Consider the following 18847-nt stretch of genomic DNA (forward strand, 5'->3'; position numbering starts at 1 on the left):
TGCCCTCCACGCCCACCCTCGATCATAAAGTTCAACTGGTATCCTATTTCTCTAATCTTACTATGTTCAGTTCATTTACTGTTATCTGTGATTTCACACTGCTGCTTTGAAGATTGACACGCATGCGTCCTGGCGGGTTCTTCACGTAATCCCTCAACGTTACTCCTCATAAAATAAAGATCAAACTTCAAACTGGTAAGTTCTCATTTAATAGCTGATTCTCACGTTGCGAGTTGACACAAGAGGTAACCCAAGTTAAAACTCGTGGTAATAACATCCGATTAACGTACGGAACTCGTGGACGCAACTTAGAGATTTGTTGCGCTAACGGCAGGTACTCGTGTAACTTGTCGACTCTTGCAAAAAATCAAACATGTTTGAAATTTTCCACGAGTCAATTTTACTCTTGTGGTTAAGAATTGAAACATTTTAACTCGTTGTAATAACGTAGTGGCCCGTGCGTTTACCTTAGTGTATCGTGAGTCTACCGTGGGAACTCTTTAACTCAGCGGGCAGGCAGCAGCAGATTGTGGATCCCTTCAGTTTCCCAGCGACAGTCACATGCCATAACGCAAGAGAAATCATGCACTATTGTAGGTCTCCTTTGCACGTCGGTGTTTCTGTCTTTCTCCACTCATTGTTGGCCCTATCTGTCACCACCCCCACCTACACCCCTCTGCTTCCCGGCCATGTGTGTGACCCCTTCCCTCCCCTCTCCAGCTCCCCGCCCATTGCACCGGCGCGGGGGCTTTGCACTGTCTTCACGTCGGAGATGCCAACAGGTCGATGCCAGTCGCCCCGGGGAAGTCGCTCCCTTCAGTTTTCCAGGGGGTCGGGACAGGTCTGGAGTTGGGAGGGAATGGTGGTGGTGGTGGTGGTGGGTGGGGGGGGGGGGGGTGGGTGGGTTAGGTGAACAGGAGAGTGGGGTTGTTTGCAGTTTCAGAGGGAGGGGGAAAGGGCGGTACAGTTCCCAGTCTCAGCTCCTGTCCAGGGGGGTGGCCGGAGACGTCAGGACCAACGGGACACCGACCCCCAGGCCCACCAGGCCCACTGCAAGCACGGAGATCCCAGAGACCCACAGCCAGCAGCAACTCCAGCCCAGCCCCACTCCAACACCAGAGGAACATGTAGGGGCAGAAGCTGATGGTGTGCAAGGTACGTCTTGTTCTTGGGGTGGCGGATGAGGGGGCGCAGCTCGGGCTGTGGGCGAACTGCCACTTGTCACCGTAGCGGCCCATCGGGGAGCGGATTCCTCTGGAGTTGGAGCGGGGCTGGGCTGGAGTTGCTGTTGGCTGTTGGCCTCTGGGTTCTCCGTGCTTGCAGTGGGCCTGGGGGTCGGTGTCCCGTTGGTCCTGACGTCTCCGGCCACCCCCCTGGACGGGAGCTGAGACTGGGAACTGTACCGCCCTTGCCACCTCCCTCTGCAACTGCAAACAATCCCACTCTCCAGCTCACCTAACCCACCCATCCCCCCCCCCCCACCCCCCACCTTTCCCTCCCAGCTCCAGTCCCGTCCCGACCCCCTGGGAAACTGAAGGGAGCGACTGCCCCGGTGCGACTGGCACTGACCTGCTGGCATCGTCGACGTGAAAACAGTGCAAAGCCCCCGCGCCGGTGCAATGGGCGGAGAGCTGGAGAGGGAAGGGAAGGGGTCACACACATGGCCGAGAAGCAGAGGGGTGTAGGTGGGGTGGTGATAGATAGGGCCAACAATGAGTGGAGAAAGACAGAACCACCGACGTGCAAAGGAAACCTACAACAGTGCATGATCTCTCTCGCGTAATGGCAGGTGATTGTCGCCTGCCCGCTGTTCCTGACGCTAGAGCCTTGGGATCGTTGCCCTTCGTGTTGGCGTGGAGGGGGAAGGGGGTATTGTGCTGTTTGATCGCCCCCTACTATCCCAGGAACAGGGAGACACAGTGGCTTTTGAGACTGGTGGGCAATCACTTCCAAAGTTCTGCCCACACAGTCAGTACACCTATCCTACACTTGTCTCCCGCACTAATATCATCCCGCAGAGAGTGATCCCAGCCTAACCCAAGAGCCATGTCACCCCAGACAGATTAATGACGCCCCCCCCCCCCCCCCCCCCAACCTCTCTCCATCTCAACTCACGCCTGGGCACCGAAGCAACTCAGGAGGCGAGCCCTGAGCTCCGTCTCACAACAATCTGATGTGCACATCCGTCCACATTCAAAGATTTAATCTCCCGTCTCCCCGCAGTGTGTAGATATGGCAGTAAATTCAATTAAAACATATCAAACCTGTGTGTTTCAAACAAATCATAAGTATAACTGCTCTGGCACTGGATGGTGCGCATTTTCCCTTTGTAGGTCACATCAATAGATGCGGCCGCGCTGAATTATATCTTTAAAACAAAGCCACAGGATGGAGAGGTCTTCTTTAACACTGTTGCTTATTAAAACATAACACTGTTGCTTATTAAAACAAACCTTCAATCAGGATTGGCTCAAGAGTAACTCGGGAGACGAACTTGGAACATCGCAGAAATGACAAGTAAACGGCAAACTTGTCATACCCGTGGGAACTCGGTTAAACTCTTGATCATACACTTGCAATCTCGTACACAACCACGAGTCTTTCACTCAGGGTACCTCTTGTCTCAACTCGCAACGTGAGAACCAGCCTTTACTATTTCAGTGCACATGACAATTATCAACAAATACCAATACCAACACCAACGCCAACCGCACACCTCAGGGCTGTGATAGGAAACCAGAGGACCTCAGGGGAAACCTGAGCAATCACAAGGAGATCATGTTTACACAGAGAGCATTCAAAGACAGAACTAAACCTGGGTTATTGAGACTGAGAAGGAGAGTCCTACCAGCTGCTATTATGCTATTTGTGGACAGTTACGATGACGTCTAAAGAAGAGTATCTACCCAAAAGCAGTCTGAAGAAGGGTCACCCATTCCTTTTCTCCAGAGATGCTGCCTGTCCCGCTGAGTTACTACAGCATTTTATGTCTATCTTCAGTTACGATTAAGGTCTTAAGTCTGCAACATTAGCTCTGTTTCCACCTCCATGAGAACTGCCTGAATGTTTCCAGTTTATCTTCAACTACAGATTTAACAATTTTTTTGCCTGAATTCTTGACCAGCTATTCTGTACATGAAGCAATCCTATTGTGCTCAAGCCAAGAAAGAACCTGAAATTGCAACATTTTACCATTGTCTTTGATCTGAGCATATACTCACAAACCACTTCCTTGGATTAGATTAGATTATATTAGATCAGATTCAACTTTATTGTCATTGTGCAGAGTACAAGTACAGCGACAACAAAATGCTTTTTTTCACCATACAGCCATACGAATAAAAAAATAAGAACACAGAACACGATAGTCTATAACATAAATATCCCCACACAGCGGTATCAAAGTTTCCCACTGTGAGGGAAGGCACCAAAGTTGTCAACCTTCTCTTTGATGTTCTTTGATGTTCACCTGTGGTCGGAGCCCCCCGCAGTCGCCGCTACGGGCGGCCCGATGTTCAGGTCCTCTCGCTGTGTGGGGATGATGGAACTCCGACGTTGGAACGGAAGAACATCCTCAGTGGCTTGGACCTCCGAATCAGCCACTTCCTACCGTAGTCCGCGGCTCCCGAAGTCCATAGGCCGAGCTAGGCAGACATTCAACACTGGCGGCCCTCGGCAAAGGGTTCCAGGACTCCGCGATGTTGGTCAGCGCTGCCTGCGCTGGGACCTCTGCAAACCACAGCTCTGCGATGTTGATGCAGCAGGCCCAACACTCCCGAGCTTCAAACGGCGATCCCAGGTAAGGCATCGCCCGCTCCACGATGTATCCAGTGCTGCGCCGCCGCTGCTGAAGCTCTGGCCCGGTCCCCAGCAGGAAAGGTCGCGCCAATCCAGTTGGTAGTCCGCGAGGAGGGGGGTGCGGATGCGACTCGGAGAATAGTAGCATCCTCGCCAGGAAGTGACTGGGAAACGGTTTCCCCCACATAAAATATTTTAAAAAATCCTCCAAAACATACTTTAAACAAACTAAAAATAAAATAAGATATAAAGACAAACAGACTGTAGGCAGAGGATGCCATCATACGGCGCCCCTGTAGTAAGTACCAAACTTGTACCTCTCAGAATTAAAAAAAACTTAACGGTTACAGCGTTCAAGCAGGCCCTTCGGCACACTGAGTCAGCGCCAACCATTGATACACTGGCACTAGCTTAAACACTAGGGACAATTTATAATTCTTTCCCAAGCCAATTAACCTACAAACCTGTACATTCTTTGGAATATGGGAGGAGATCAGAGCACCCAGAAAAAACCCATGTGGCCATCGGGAGAACATACAACAACAGACAGCACCCAAGATCAGAATTGAACCCGGGTGTCTGACGTTGTAAGGCAGCTGCTCTACCGCTGTGCCACTGTGCTGATCTTCATTGGTGCCAGATTAAAATCCTACGTCACGGTTTTCACTTTTTTTTCATGCGACTTCATGTGCTATTATAGAATCATAGAATCATAGAAAGTAGGTGCGAGAGTAGACCACCAGGTCCGTCGAGCCCGCACCGCCATTCACTCATGGCTGAACACTAAACAGACACACTTACCCACAAACAGTAGACACAAGACACAGAACACAAGACACTACCCTCCCCTTTATACCGCTATCACCCCTCTCCACCCCAAGAACCGCGTGATCTCCTGGGGGAGGCAAAAAAACGGATAAAAACCCAGGTCCAATTCGGGAAAAAAATCCGGGAAATTCCTCTCCGACCCCAATCCAGGCGATCGACACTTGTCCAGGAGATCACTCAGGTCTTACTATACTAACCATACCTAGGTCCATATCCCTGCCCTCTCCCCGTAGCCCCTTATCCCCTTGGCAGCTAAAAAACCATCTATTTTTGACTTAAATATATTTAACGTTTCTGCTTCCACTGCTCCCTGGGGCAGTGAATTCCACAAACTAACCACCCTCTGGGTGAAGAAGTTCTTCCTCATCTCAGTTTTAAAAGAGCCCCCCCTCACTCTGCAACTATGTCCTCTAGTTCTAGTTTCCCCGATCATTGGGAACATCCTCGGTGCATCCACCCGATCAAGGCCCCTCACGATCTTATACGTTTCAATGAGATCGCCTCTCATTCTTCTAAACTCCAGAGAGTAGAGTCCCAGCTTACTTAACCTTTCCTCATATGTCAATCCCCTCATTGCAGGAATTAATCTTGTAAACCTTCGCTGCACTGCCTCCAGGGCTAGTACATCCTTTCTTAAGTATGGACCCCAGAACTGTACACAGTATTCCAAATGTGGTCTCACTAATACCGTGTACAGCTGCAGCAAGACCTCCGTGTTTTTATACTCAATCCCCCTAGCAATAAAGGCCAAAACTCCATTGGCCTTCCTGATTGCTTGCTGCACCTGCATACTGACTTTTAGTGATTCATGTACTAATACCCCTAGATCCCTTTGCGTTGCATTACAACGCAGCTCCTCCTCATTTAGAAAATAACTTGCCCTATCATTTTTTCCCCAAAGTGAATGACTTCACATTTATTAGTATTAAATTTCATCTGCCAAGTTGTTGCCCACTCACCTAGCTTATCTATATCCTTTTGCAGACTCTTCCTATCCTCCTCATCCCCTACTTTCCCTCCCATTTTCGTATCGTCCGCAAATTTTGATATATTACACTTGGTTCCCTCCTCCAAATCATTTATATAAATTGTGAACAACTGGGGTCCCAGCACCGACCCTTGCGGAACCCCGCTAGTTACCGGTTGCCATCCCGAGTATGAACCATTTATCCCCACTCTCTGCTTCCTATTTGTTAGCCAATCCTCTACCCATGATAATATATTACCCCCAATCCCATAATTTTTTATTTTTAGCAATAGTCTCTTATGTGGCACCTTGTCAAAAGCCTTTTGGAAGTCCAAGTATACCACATCCACCGGTTCCCCTTTATCCACCCGGGTTGTTACTTCCTCAAAGAATTCGAGCAGATTCGTTAAACACGATTTCCCCTTCACAAAACCATGCTGGTTCTGTCTGATGAAGTCATGTTTATCCAAGTGCCCCGTTAGTGTTTCTTTAATAATTGTCTCTAACATTTTACCCACCACCGATGTTAGACTAACCGGTCTATAGTTACCCGCCTTCTGTTTACTTCCTTTTTTAAATATAGGTGTTACATTGGCCATTTTCCAATCCACTGGGACCGTTCCTGCCTCCAGGGAGTTTTGGAAAATTATCACCAATGCATCCACAATCCCCACTGCTATCTCCCTCAAGACCCTTGGATGTAATCCATCAGGCCCAGGGGATTTATCCTCCTTCAGTCTCATTAATTTCCCTAATACCACCTCCTTGGTGATCTTAATAGTATTTAGCTCCTCCATTCCTACCGCCTCCTGTTTATCCAGCGTTGGAATATTTTTTGTGTCTTCTATGGTGAAGACTGATACAAAATACTCGTTTAATGCCTTTGCCATTTCCATGTTCCCCACCAACAACTCTCCAGTCTCACCCTCCAATGGACCAACGTTCACCTTAGCCACCCTTTTCCTTTTTATATAGCTATAAAAACTCTTACTATTAGTTTTTATGTTGTTCGCTAAATTCCTTTCATAGTCTATTTTCCCCGTCTTAATTAATCTCTTAGTTACTTTTTGCTGACCTTTAAATGCTTCCCAATCCTCTACCCTCCCACTATCTCTGGCTACCTTATATGCCCTTGCCTTCAGCCGAATACTATCCTTTATAGTTTTACTGAGCCATGGCTGACTGTTCTTACCCTTACCCCTTTTTTTCTTCATAGGAATAAATTTTTCTTGAAGGTTATACAGTAGATCCTTAAACGTACACCACTGCTCATGTACCGTCTTATTCTTGAGTCTGCTACCCCAGTCAACTTTGATCAGCTCAGTCCTCATACCTTCATAATCCCCCTTATTTAGACTAAGCACCCTAGCCTGAGTTTCAACCTGCTCCCCTTCTATTTGAATATGGAATTCGACCATATTGTGGTCACTTGTTCCCAACGAGTCCCTAACTATGACATTTTTAATTAATCCTGCTTCATTACACAGGACCAGATCTAAGATTGCCTCCCCCCTTGTTGGTTCTGTGACATACTGTTCTAGGAACCCGTCTCTAATACATTCTATAAACTCTTCCTCTAGTCTACCCTGCCCAGTTTGGTTTGCCCAATTAATATGAAAATTGAAGTCCCCCATGATTACAGCAGTTCCCTTTTTACATGCGTCAACTATTTGCAGATTTATGTTCTGACTAACAGCGTCACAGCTATTTGGAGGTCTATAAATCACACCCACTAGTGTTTTTTTCCCCTTGTTATTCTCTATCTGTACCCAAGCTGTTTCACTATCCTGATCCTTCAACGCAATATCCTTCCTCTCCATTGCCGTTATTCCCTCCCTTATTAAAAGGGCCACCCCTCCTCCCTTTCTTTCCTGCCTATCTTTTCTAATTGTCGAGTACCCCTCTATATTTAACTCCCAGTCCTGATCCCCTTGCAGCCATGTCTCCGTAATGGCCACGATATCATAACTATATATACTTAATTGCACCGTTAATTCATTTATCTTATTTCGAATACTCCGCGCATTTAGATAAAGCACTTTCAGATGATTTTTACTACCCTTCCTTTCCGTTTTTGCCCCTATTACATCTAGAGCTTTATCTTCACACATTCTGGATCCTCCTGTCACATTTTGATTTTCCGCTTCCCTAGCCTCCCTAGATGAGCCCTCCAATCTATCCTTCCAAAGCACTGCTGTAATATCTTCCCTGACTAGCAATGCAACACCACCACCTCTTGCCCCTCCAATTCTATCACACCTGAAGCAATGAAATCCTGGAATATTTAGTTTCCAATCACAGCCCTCCTGCAACCATGTTTCACTGATCGCCACAACATCATACTTCCAGGTGTCTATCCAGACTCTAAGCTCATCCACCTTTCTTACAATGCTCCTAGCATTAAAATATGCATATTTAAGAAACCCCCCGTCTCTTCTTCTCTGTTTATTTCCTTTTTTTTCTTTCTCCTCTTGTGTCCGAGTGCTTCCCTTTTCTGCTTCCTGCCTCCCATTCGGTCTACTAGCTTTCTCTATTTGAGTCCCTCGCCCCAACCATTCTAGTTTAAAGTCTCCCCAGTGACCTTTGCAAATTTCCCCGCCAGGATGTTGGTCCCCCTCGGGTTCAAGTGCATCCCATCCTCTCTGTACAGGTCCCACCTTCCCCAAAAGAAGTCCCAATGATCCAGAAACTTGAATCCCTGCCCTCTGCACCAGTCTTTCAGCCACGCATTTATCCTCCACCTCGCTCTATTCTTACTCTCACTGTCGCGTGGTACAGGCAGTAATCCTGAGATTGTTACCTTTTTGGTCCTTTTCCTTAACTCTCCTCCCAACACCCTAAATCCTCCCTTCAAGACCTCTTCACTCTTTTTACCTATGTCATTTGTACCAATATGTACCATGACCTCAGGCTCCTCTCCCTCTGATTTCAGGATACCTTGGATGCGTTGAGACACGTCCGAGACCTTGGCACCAGGGAGGCAGACCACCATCCTGGTCTCCCGACTGCGTCCACAGAAACGCCTATCCGACCCCCTAACAATAGAGTCCCCAATTACTATTCATAGCACTGGTAGTACAACAATGTCCCAGATTTCCAAATATGACCGGCAGCAATACCTGTTCTGTACTTGGACTGTAGAGGCCACCCATAAGAATATTTCCACTGGCTCTGCACACAGGACGAGTGGTTGAGTCTCAAGGACCTCATTACATACAGTACCTCCATAGTCTGACATCATTATGCTCTACTCAATATACCCTTCTGAAGAAGGGTCTCGACCTGAAACGTCACCCATTCCTTCTCACCAGAGGTGCTGCCTGTCCTGCTGAGTTACTCCAGCATTTTGCGTCGAACTTCGGTTTAAACCAGCATCTTACATAGAAACATAGAAACTAGGTGCAGGAGGAGGCCATTCAGCCCTTCGAGCCAGCACCGCCATTCATTGTGATCGTGGCTGATCGTCCCCTATCAATAACCTGTGCTTGCCTTCTCCCCATATCCCTTGACTCCACTAGCCCCTAGAGCTCTATCTAACTCTCTCTTAAATCCATCCAGTGACTTGGCCTCCACTGCCCTCTGTGGCAGGGAATTCCATAAATTCACAACTCTCTGGGTGAAAAAAAATTTCTCACCTCAGTCTTAAATGACCTCCCCTTAGTAGGAACATCCAGAGTAAAATGTCAACTTGGTGTCTGTCGGTATCTTTGTCTTGCAGCTTGCATAAGCAAATAGCAGAGGTAGTGCTCCAAAATAAACATTTGTTATTTAAGGCAGTGACTCTCACCTGTACAGCAGGGCCAGCCACAATGTATACAATGTTCTCAAGGTTACAGCAAAATTCCCGTGTGCGAAACCTACTCCTCAGATCTCCTTCAAATTTCGCCCCTCTCACCTTAACCCTCTACCCTTTTGTTCTAAACTCCACTTCCATGGTCACATCTTGCTGAATCGCTTCAAGAGAGGCCTTCAGTTTAACCCTTATCAAAATAACCGACCCTTTCATATTCCTAAATTCTACCTATGTTGCCTCATTGCCCGTTCCCTACAAGATGTTTGTAACCGGTGTCAGAGTGAGGTCAGCACTGATGTTAATTTGAATGTTCCTATGGTCAAATTGGCTTCTGGTACTTTTTGCCAAAGCTCATAACCATATAACAATTACAGCACGGAAACAGGCCATCTCGGCCCTACAAGTCCGTGCCGAACAATTATTTTCCCTTAGTCCCACCTGCCTGCACTCATACCATAACCCTCCATTCCCTTCTCATCCATATGCCTATCCAATTTATTTTTAAATGATACCAACGAACCTGCCTCCACCACTTCCACTGGAAGCTCATTCCACACCGCTACCACTCTCTGAGTAAAGAAGTTCCCCCTCATGTTACCCCTAAACTTCTGTCCCTTAATTCTGAAGTCATGTCCTCTTGTTTGAATCTTCCCTATTCTCAAAGGGAAAAGCTTGATCACATCAACTCTGTCTATCCCTCTCATCATTTTAAAGACCTCTATCAAGTACCCCCTTAACCTTCTGCGCTCCAGAGAATAAAGACCATACTTGGATGTTGACCACTTGGTGACGTACCAGATGTGCCTTTGCTGGAAGAATAGTAAACCAGCAAACAGTTACATTTCAGGAGAGAAGAGGAAGTATTTACATTGAAAAGGAATACAAATGCAAATAAAGCAAAGATGTGCAACACATCAAGCTTGCTGAAAACCATAAAAACAGAAAATCAATGTCAGTAAAATACTTTAAACATAACCTTTCTCCATCATTAATTTTTTGGCTGATCAGGTAAACTAAAAATGGCAGTGTGACATTTCATGGGAAAAGCTGTTCACTGATATCGGGAATGATGATGCTTACAAACCATGCAACACCGATTGTTTAAGATTTGGATGATAGCCACACTATCACTGTCCTCATTCCTCTGAGACTTCTCTTTCATAGCAAGAGAAAAAGATTAAAAAATAACATGTGGCAGTCTATACAGCAAAATCAAAAAGCATTTAGGGAGAAATGTGTGGGAGAGCTTGATCAAAAAGCAATGATTAGCTCATATGAAAGCCAAGTTTACAAAGCTGATAGATTGTAGCAGGCCAGACAGGTTAAGACATCTCAGAGTATTGAGATCTTCTGCAAAAATGACTGATTGTCAGAAGCAAGTTATTGTGTGTATCTTGTTTTTAAAGCAATAGAAATCCAGGAATGAGGAGCATTGAATGGTTCAGTGTATTTGATGATGAGAAGGAAGAAGGGAATAAAGTTTGCAGGAGCACTGACCACAGTGTGTCATAAGAGACACAAGAGAATGCAGATGCAGGAATCTGGAACAAAAAAGCAAACTGATTGCTGAACATTTACATAGACAATAGTCAATAGGTGCAGGAGTAGTCCATTTCTTAAACATTGTGGTAGTACCTGCTCTTTAAAAGAGTTTTTCAATTAATAGAAAGATTAAACGAGAACTTACCGTTTGAAGTTTGATCTTTATTTTTTGAGAAGTTAAAGTGAGGGAATACGTAAAGAGCCCGCCAGTCCGCATGCGCGTCAATCTTTAGAGCAGCTGTATGAAACCACAGAATAGTTGCTGACCTAAGCTATAGAAAGATTAACAACCTTAGAACTACCGAATGATCTTCATGAGAAGTAGTGTTGGGAGTGGAGGGCACGTATTCCCTCACTTCAACTTCTCATAAAATAAAGATCAAACTTCAAATGGTAAGTTCTCGTTTAATCTTTCGATTTTATTTCGAAGTCACGTGAGTGACTACGTGAAGACTTCAAAGCTCTGTGGTTTCATGCAGTAACCCAATCTGCGTGTGAAACACTTAAACAGATAAACCATTAATGGTAGAAAAACATGGGTTATTAATACCATGATGCTAACCTGCATACATGGCCATTGTTCTTAACCGGACCATAGTCCCAATTGACTTTGAGTTAGACAATAACTCATGCAACACTGGGAAGAATTCTATCTGCAAATATCCAGACATATTCAACCAAATGTTATAATTTATTAACACGCACTATGTAAGCCTCTTGCTGTATGATGAAAGGGAACTATCCATTTTATTGGCTGCAAATGAGCCATCAGCAATATCTTGAGACTATTGAATAACAATAAAGAAACTATCTTTCATCTCATAGGTACTAGCAAGCTCAGTGCACTTGTATACCGAATGACACCCCCAATCTCTGCTCCGGTGGGTATGCTGTCAACTTCAAATGTACGCAATCATGCCCATTTTGCTTATGAGATCATTCCCATAACAAGCTACCCTAATGTCAGTTATGACCCAGAGACCGAGCCAGAGATTGAGTAAAGACTGTGTTCTTTGTGCTGAAATCAGTTGCTGAAAGCATAAATGCTTCGCAGTCCTCTGACTGAAACCATTTGTCTGAGTCGCCAGAGTGCACAACACAATCTCTTCGACCCGCCACTCAATCAGGAATTCTGGTATTGAGAGCCTACGGATTATTATAAATACATTGTTGATTCACAAGATGAACCTGCAGGTCCGATAAAAAAATATTCTATGCCAGACCAGCTTCCTGCTCGTAGCTACATATCCCAGAGAGGATGGCAAAGAAGTTTCCAATGAACCTGCAACTCTACTAACTGAGCAGAAATTTAAACAAGTGTTGAGGGAGACTTCAACTACTTCACTCTACTGAGAAGCCTGATAACCTCAATCACAGATGTTGAGGCAATGTTTCCGTGGTCAATATGACCCATATGGCCAGCCAGTTCCATGATGGTCTACCCTGAACCAGGGTAACCAAGCTGTTCCTGCTTGGAACTTACAGAGGTTACTATGCAAGGCACCCTGCCAATGTATCTGCATCAACCTGATCTATCCCAGAGACAGTGAAAAATACTAGACAGCCCATGCTGCCAGTAAACCAAAACCTGGGACAACAGACTGCTCCATCTTGGAGTTTTACGGAGGTTAACAAAGAGACCTTACCTGCCAGCGTCTCTGAATCCGGGTCGATTTGCTTGTTGGAGCTTCAGCGAAGTTCCATTTGCAGACCCTGTCTGTCATGCTTGCCATTTCTTCAGCTGGTGTGATGTTAGATAGCTGATGCCGCTGGCCAACTCCTCTTGTAGTGGCTTTCCCGTCCCCGAGGGAACAGCAAATTGAAAAACAGGAGCAGGCAGCTCTTCCTTATGCGACTCTCGTACATCATGCATTAAAGCATGGGATTCAGGCACATACTCATGTTCGGAGTCAGCTCCATACTGATCTCTGACACTCCCGTAGAGTGGGAGAAATAGTGCAAGCCTGAACCAGGCATTACCACAGGCGTATGAGTCGAACTGCCTGTGCATGCCTCCGTAACACGGAGCATATTTTGTGCCACCATCTCCGATACTCTTCCGAGTGGGAGGAATATTACTACCCTGAACCAGGAGTTGCCACAGGCGTATGACTTGAACTGCCTGTGCATGCTCCCTAACATGGGGCATATTATTTGGCACCATCTCCAACACTCCTTTCATCCGAGTGAGAGGAATGTTGCAACCCTGAACCAGGTGTTGCTACAGGCGTATGACTTGAACTGCCCGTGCATGCCTCCGTAACATAGAGCATATTTCGTGCCACCATCTGATTAATCAGATGTTCCAATTGAGACAAAACAGCCAATCACATCTGTCATAGATGTAGGGACAGAATCCCCTTGACCCAAATCGTCCGACAGGACTTGTTTCACAGACTTGGCTTTGACTTTGCCCCGACTCGGGGTGCCATGCTGCTCCCTCGAGGAGCTGAATCGGGACTAGCTCTGCAGATCGTCGGTATAAATCATTATTTATTATACTTACCAGACATAGAAACATAGAAAATAGGTGCAGGAGTTGGCCATTCGGCCCTTCGAGCCTGCACCGCCATTCAATATGATCATGGCTGATCATCCAACTCAGTATCCTGTACCTGCTTTCTCTACATACCCCCTGATCCCTTTAGCCACAAGGGCCACATCTAACTCCCTCTTAAATATGGTCAATGAACTGGCCTCAACTACATTCTGTGGCAGAGAATTCTAGAGAATAGAATTCCTGATAGACACAGCTCAAAAAAGGCTTCCTAAGCCAGGAGCTCCGGACTGCAATGGCAAGTCCAATTTTACTACACCGTTTGGTGTATGTGATATAAATGTCCTTTGTAATTATCATTTTCAATATAAACTTTATTGGCATGATAAGATACATCGTTATATTGCCAAAGAATTAAACATGACCTTTGAATGCTATCTACTTCGATAGTCACAAACGTGACCGAGTGGCAACCGCTATTAATGCCAACTCTATTTATAGCCGCCCAAAAATAAAGCATACACTATATGCTGCTGCAGCATAGCTGAGCCCCTCAGCTAGCAGTAACTATGTTTAAAATTGCTCGGTGCCTCGGCAGCTGAGCTTACCTGTGCGGTAGCTCCTGGCCGTGGCTATTTTTAACTCACCGGCTGCTGCTAAACCTCCTGCTGCGATCGTTGAGCTGGCTGCGCCGGTAGCCGCTATTATGAAATCCTAGCTCCTTACGGAGCCCCACGGCGGCCTCCAAATCTGGCTGCTTGCTCCCGTTCGGAGCTCTAATGCCGGCAGCTGCAATATCTCATCCCAACTCCTATGGAGCCCCATGGCGGCCTCCAATTTCAGCCGCCTGCTCCCGTTCTGAGCTCCAACGGCGGCACGTGACTTCTAAATAAAATTGACTATTTCACTCCTCTGAACCTTACTTATTAACTATGGATTTGTTTTATTTTTAATTACGTCCAATCCTTTTTAAAAGTTACCAACTTGTCAATGATAACCAGAGAACATTAAAAGATGGAAAATCCAGGGAACAATACTATGGGTCTGATCCATATCCAATGTTCCACTCTACACATTTCTTATGCTCAGGTCTTAGGGAAAAAATGCACTCTAGTATTTTTCCTTTTTTATTTTATAAATATAATGGGATGTATAAATGTGACTCATTTTAATTTAAATAAATTTGTACTTACATTAAGAAAGTTAAAAAGTCAGATTTAAATCTATTTGTCATGCACATGAAAAAATAGAGAGAATTTAACATAAAATCTACATTTACCAAGTTAAATGGCACATTAAGAAATTGTATTGACAAAAAAGTGGTTTGCAAACTACAGAAAAATTCTTTGGAGCATTTTTAACCCATTATTATTTTATAATGCCTGTGCTAATTTGAAGTGTGCAGTGACATATGTTATCATGTGTAATGTCCCGTGCTTTTAAACTGCTTATTTGTGTATTAAATCCAGTCATTGGATTACACGTGCTCATCTTCCCACAATGGTTCCCATCGAGACACATTTAACATGCTTGTCTGAATCCCATCTACCATAACCTCTACAAATCCATGCGTGACTTTCAGAATGAATGTAGAGAGGCAAAGAGGCTTGAATACAATCAACGATTTAGTGCTGAATGTGTTTACTTAGTGTGTGCATTTTCAAAATATAATGGAAAAAAAACCTGACCAGTAAAATCTGACTAATGTAAAGTGACACAAGCTACGAAGTCATGAGCAATTTAAAGCATAACAGCTGAAATAATGTACAGAATATTCCTTCAATGTCTACTTTCAAACACTACATAATCTTAACCAATTCATCAATACAGTAAAATCTATTTTCTGAAAGATTAGTTCTCAACTTTCTGATTGGCTATATTTTTCGCTTTGGATAAAAGGCCAGCCTTACATCGCCCCCAGATACATTTGCCAGGCTGTCCCTTCATGCTGCAAACTAATTATTTGTTCAGCTTGCTGCACCTGTTTTGGATAAACTACACTGAAGCATTCATTACATTCAGGATACAATTATATTTGGTGCAAATCTATTAACATGCATATCACATGATCATCTTTGTGAAGATATGTTGGGAATTTAGGACATGACTTGATCTTCCATGAAGAAGGGTCCCGACCCGAAACGTCACCAATTCATACTCTCCAGAGATGCTGCCTGACCCGCTGAGTTACTCCAGCATTCATACATACTTATTCGACTTCTTTTGTAGGGATGTTTGCAGAGACCAGTCCAACAAGCACTGATTTCACATCTTGACCAAGGAGCCTTCTTATTGTGCTATAGTGAATATGGATATGCCTTTTGATCAGGTAACTTCCATGTACATTCATAACCTTACTGCCATTTCCATAGAAACATAGAAAAATAGGTGCAAGAGTAGGCCATTTGGCCCCTTCGAGCCAGCACCACCATTCAATATGATCATGGCTGATGATCTAAAATCAGTACCCCTTCCTGCTTTTTCCTCATATCCCTTGATTCCTTTAGCCCTGAGAGCTAAATCTAACTCTCTCTTGAAGACATCCAGTGAATTGGCCTCCACTGCCTTCTGTGGCAGAGAATTCCACAGATTTACAACTCTCTGGGTGAAAAAAAAAGTCTTCATCTCAGTCCTAAATGGCCTACCCCTTATTCTTAAACTGTGACCCCTGGTTTTGAACTCCCCCAACATCGGGAACATTTTTCCTGTCCAATCCCCGAAGAATTTTACATGTTTCTGTAAGATCCCCTCTCATCTTTCCAAATTCCAGTGAATACAAGCCCAGTCGACCCATTCTTTCATCAAATGTCAGTCCCGCCATCCCGGGAATTAACCTGGTGAACCTACGCTGCACTCCCTCAACAGCATTAATGTCCTTGCTCAAATTAGGAGACCAAAATTGCACACAATACTCCAGATGCGGTCTCACCTGGACCCTGTACAACTGGAGTAGGACCTCCTTGCTCCTAAACTCAAATCCTCTCACAATGAAGGCCAACATGCCTTCAGCTTTCTTCACTGCCTGCTGCACCTGCATGCTTAGTTTCAGTGACTGATGTACAAGCACACCTAGGTCTTGTTGCACCTCCCCTTTTCCTAATCTAACGCCATTCAGATAATAATCTGCCTTCCTGTTCTTGCCACCAAAGTGGATATCCTCACATTATCCACATTATACTGCATCTGCCATGCATCTGCCCACTCACCCAACCTATCCAAGTCACCCTGCAGCCTCATAGCATCCTCGTCGCAGCCCACACTGTCACCCAACTTTGTGTTATATGCAAACTTGGAGATGTCACATTTAATTCCCTTGTCTAAATCGTTAATATATATTGTAAACAACTGGGGTTCCAGCACCAAGCCTTGAGGCACCCGACTAGTCACTGCCTGCCATTCTGAAAAGTTAATTCCTACTCTTTGCATCCTGTCTGCCAACCAGTTCTCGATCCATGTCAATCCGCTTCAAACATGCATTTTAACGCACGTGCCCATCAACAACAATGAAAACTCTGGTAGTATATCCCTTTCCTGGCATGGTGTTGCTGAAGATAGACACAAAATGCTGCAGTCACTCAACGGGTCAGACAGCATCTCCAGAGAAAAGCAATAGGTAACGTTTTGGGTCGTGACCCTTCTTCAGACTCCTATTTTTTGTGTCTATCTTCGGTTTAAACCAGCTTCTGCAATTTCTTCCAACACTTGGTGTTGCTGAGGTCAAACATTTTGACCAAGGGGGTGACATAGTATCAAAAGATGTAGAGTCAGTGTGGATAGAACTGAGGAATTGTAAGGGTAAAAATATCCCAATGGGAGTTATCTACAGGCCCCCAAACAGTAGCCTGGATATAGGGTGCTTTGAATAAAGAGTTAAAATTGGCATGTTATAAAGATAATGCTACAGTTTTAATGGGAGATTTCAACATGCAGATAGACTGGGAAAATCAGGTTGGTACTGGACCCCAAGAAACAGAGTTTGTGGAGTGCCTCCGTGATGGATTCTTAGAGCAGTTTGTACTGGAGCCTACCAGGATGAAGGCAATTCTGGATTTAGTGTTGTGTAATGAACTGGATTTGATAAGGGAACTCGAGGTAAAGGAGCCATTAGGAAGTAGTGACCATAATATGATGTTTTAATCTACAATTTGAGAGTGAGAAGGGAAAATTGGAGATATCAGTATTACAGGTGAACAAAGGGGACTATGGAGTCATGAGGGAGGAGCTGGCCAAAGTTGACTGGAAAGATACCCTTGCAGGGATGACAGTGGAACAATAATAGCAGGGATTTCTGGGAATAATACAGAATGTGCTGGAGGACACAAACAATCTCCCTGATGTACTAGTGGCCAGAGGATCTAGGGTAGCGGAAGAACTGAAGGAAATGCACATTAGGCAGGAAATGGTATTGGGTAGACTGATGGGACTGAAGATTGATAAATCCCCTGGGTCTGGTGGTCTGCATCTCAGAGTTCTTAAGGAGGTGGCTCTGGAAATCTTGGACGCATTGGTGATAATTTTCTAATGTTCTATAGATTTAGGATCAGTTCCTGTGGATTGGAGGGTAGCTAAAATGTTCCCACTTTTTAAAAAAGGCGGGAGAGCGAAAAAAGGGAATTATAGACAAGTTAGCCTAACATTGGTGGTGGGGAAGTTGCTGGAGTCAATTATGAAAGATGAAGTAGCGGCACATTTGGATAGCAGTAACAGGATCGGTCCGAGTCAGCATTGATTTACGAAGGGGAAATCATGCTTGACTAATCTTCTGGAATTTTTTGAGGATGTAACTAGGAAAATGGACAAGGGAGTGCCAGTGGATGTAGTGTATCTGGACTTTCAGAAAGCATTTAATAAGGTCCCACATAGGAGATTAGTGGACAAAATGAGAGCACATGGTATTGGGGGTAGCGTGCTGACATGGACAGAAAATTGGTTGGCAGACGGGTCCCTTTCAGAATGGCAGGCAGTGACTAGTGGGGTACTGTAAGGCTCAGTGCTGGGACTGCAGCTATTTACAATATACATTAATGATCTAGATGAAGGAATTCAAAGTAACATTAGCAAATTTGCAGATGACACAAAGCTGTGTGGCAGTGTGAACTGTGAAGAGGATGCTATGGGGATGCATGGTGACTTGGACAGGTTGGGTGAGTGGGCAGATGCATGGCAGATGCAGTTTAATATGGATAAATGTGAGGTTATCCACTTTGGTGGCAAAAACAGGAAGGCAGATTATTATCTAAATGATGTCAAGTTGGGAAAAGGGGAAGTACAATGAGATCTGGGGGTCCTTGTTCATCAGTCACTGAAAGTAAGCATGCAGGTACAGCAGGCAGTGAAGAAAGCGAATGGCATGTTGGCCTTCATAACAAGAGGAGTTGAGTATAGGAGCAGAGAGGTCCTTCTGCAGTTGTACAGGGCCCTA

The sequence above is a fragment of the Amblyraja radiata genome, chromosome 1 (assembly GCF_010909765.2).
Source record: "Amblyraja radiata isolate CabotCenter1 chromosome 1, sAmbRad1.1.pri, whole genome shotgun sequence".
In the NCBI taxonomy this organism is placed as follows: domain Eukaryota; kingdom Metazoa; phylum Chordata; class Chondrichthyes; order Rajiformes; family Rajidae; genus Amblyraja; species Amblyraja radiata.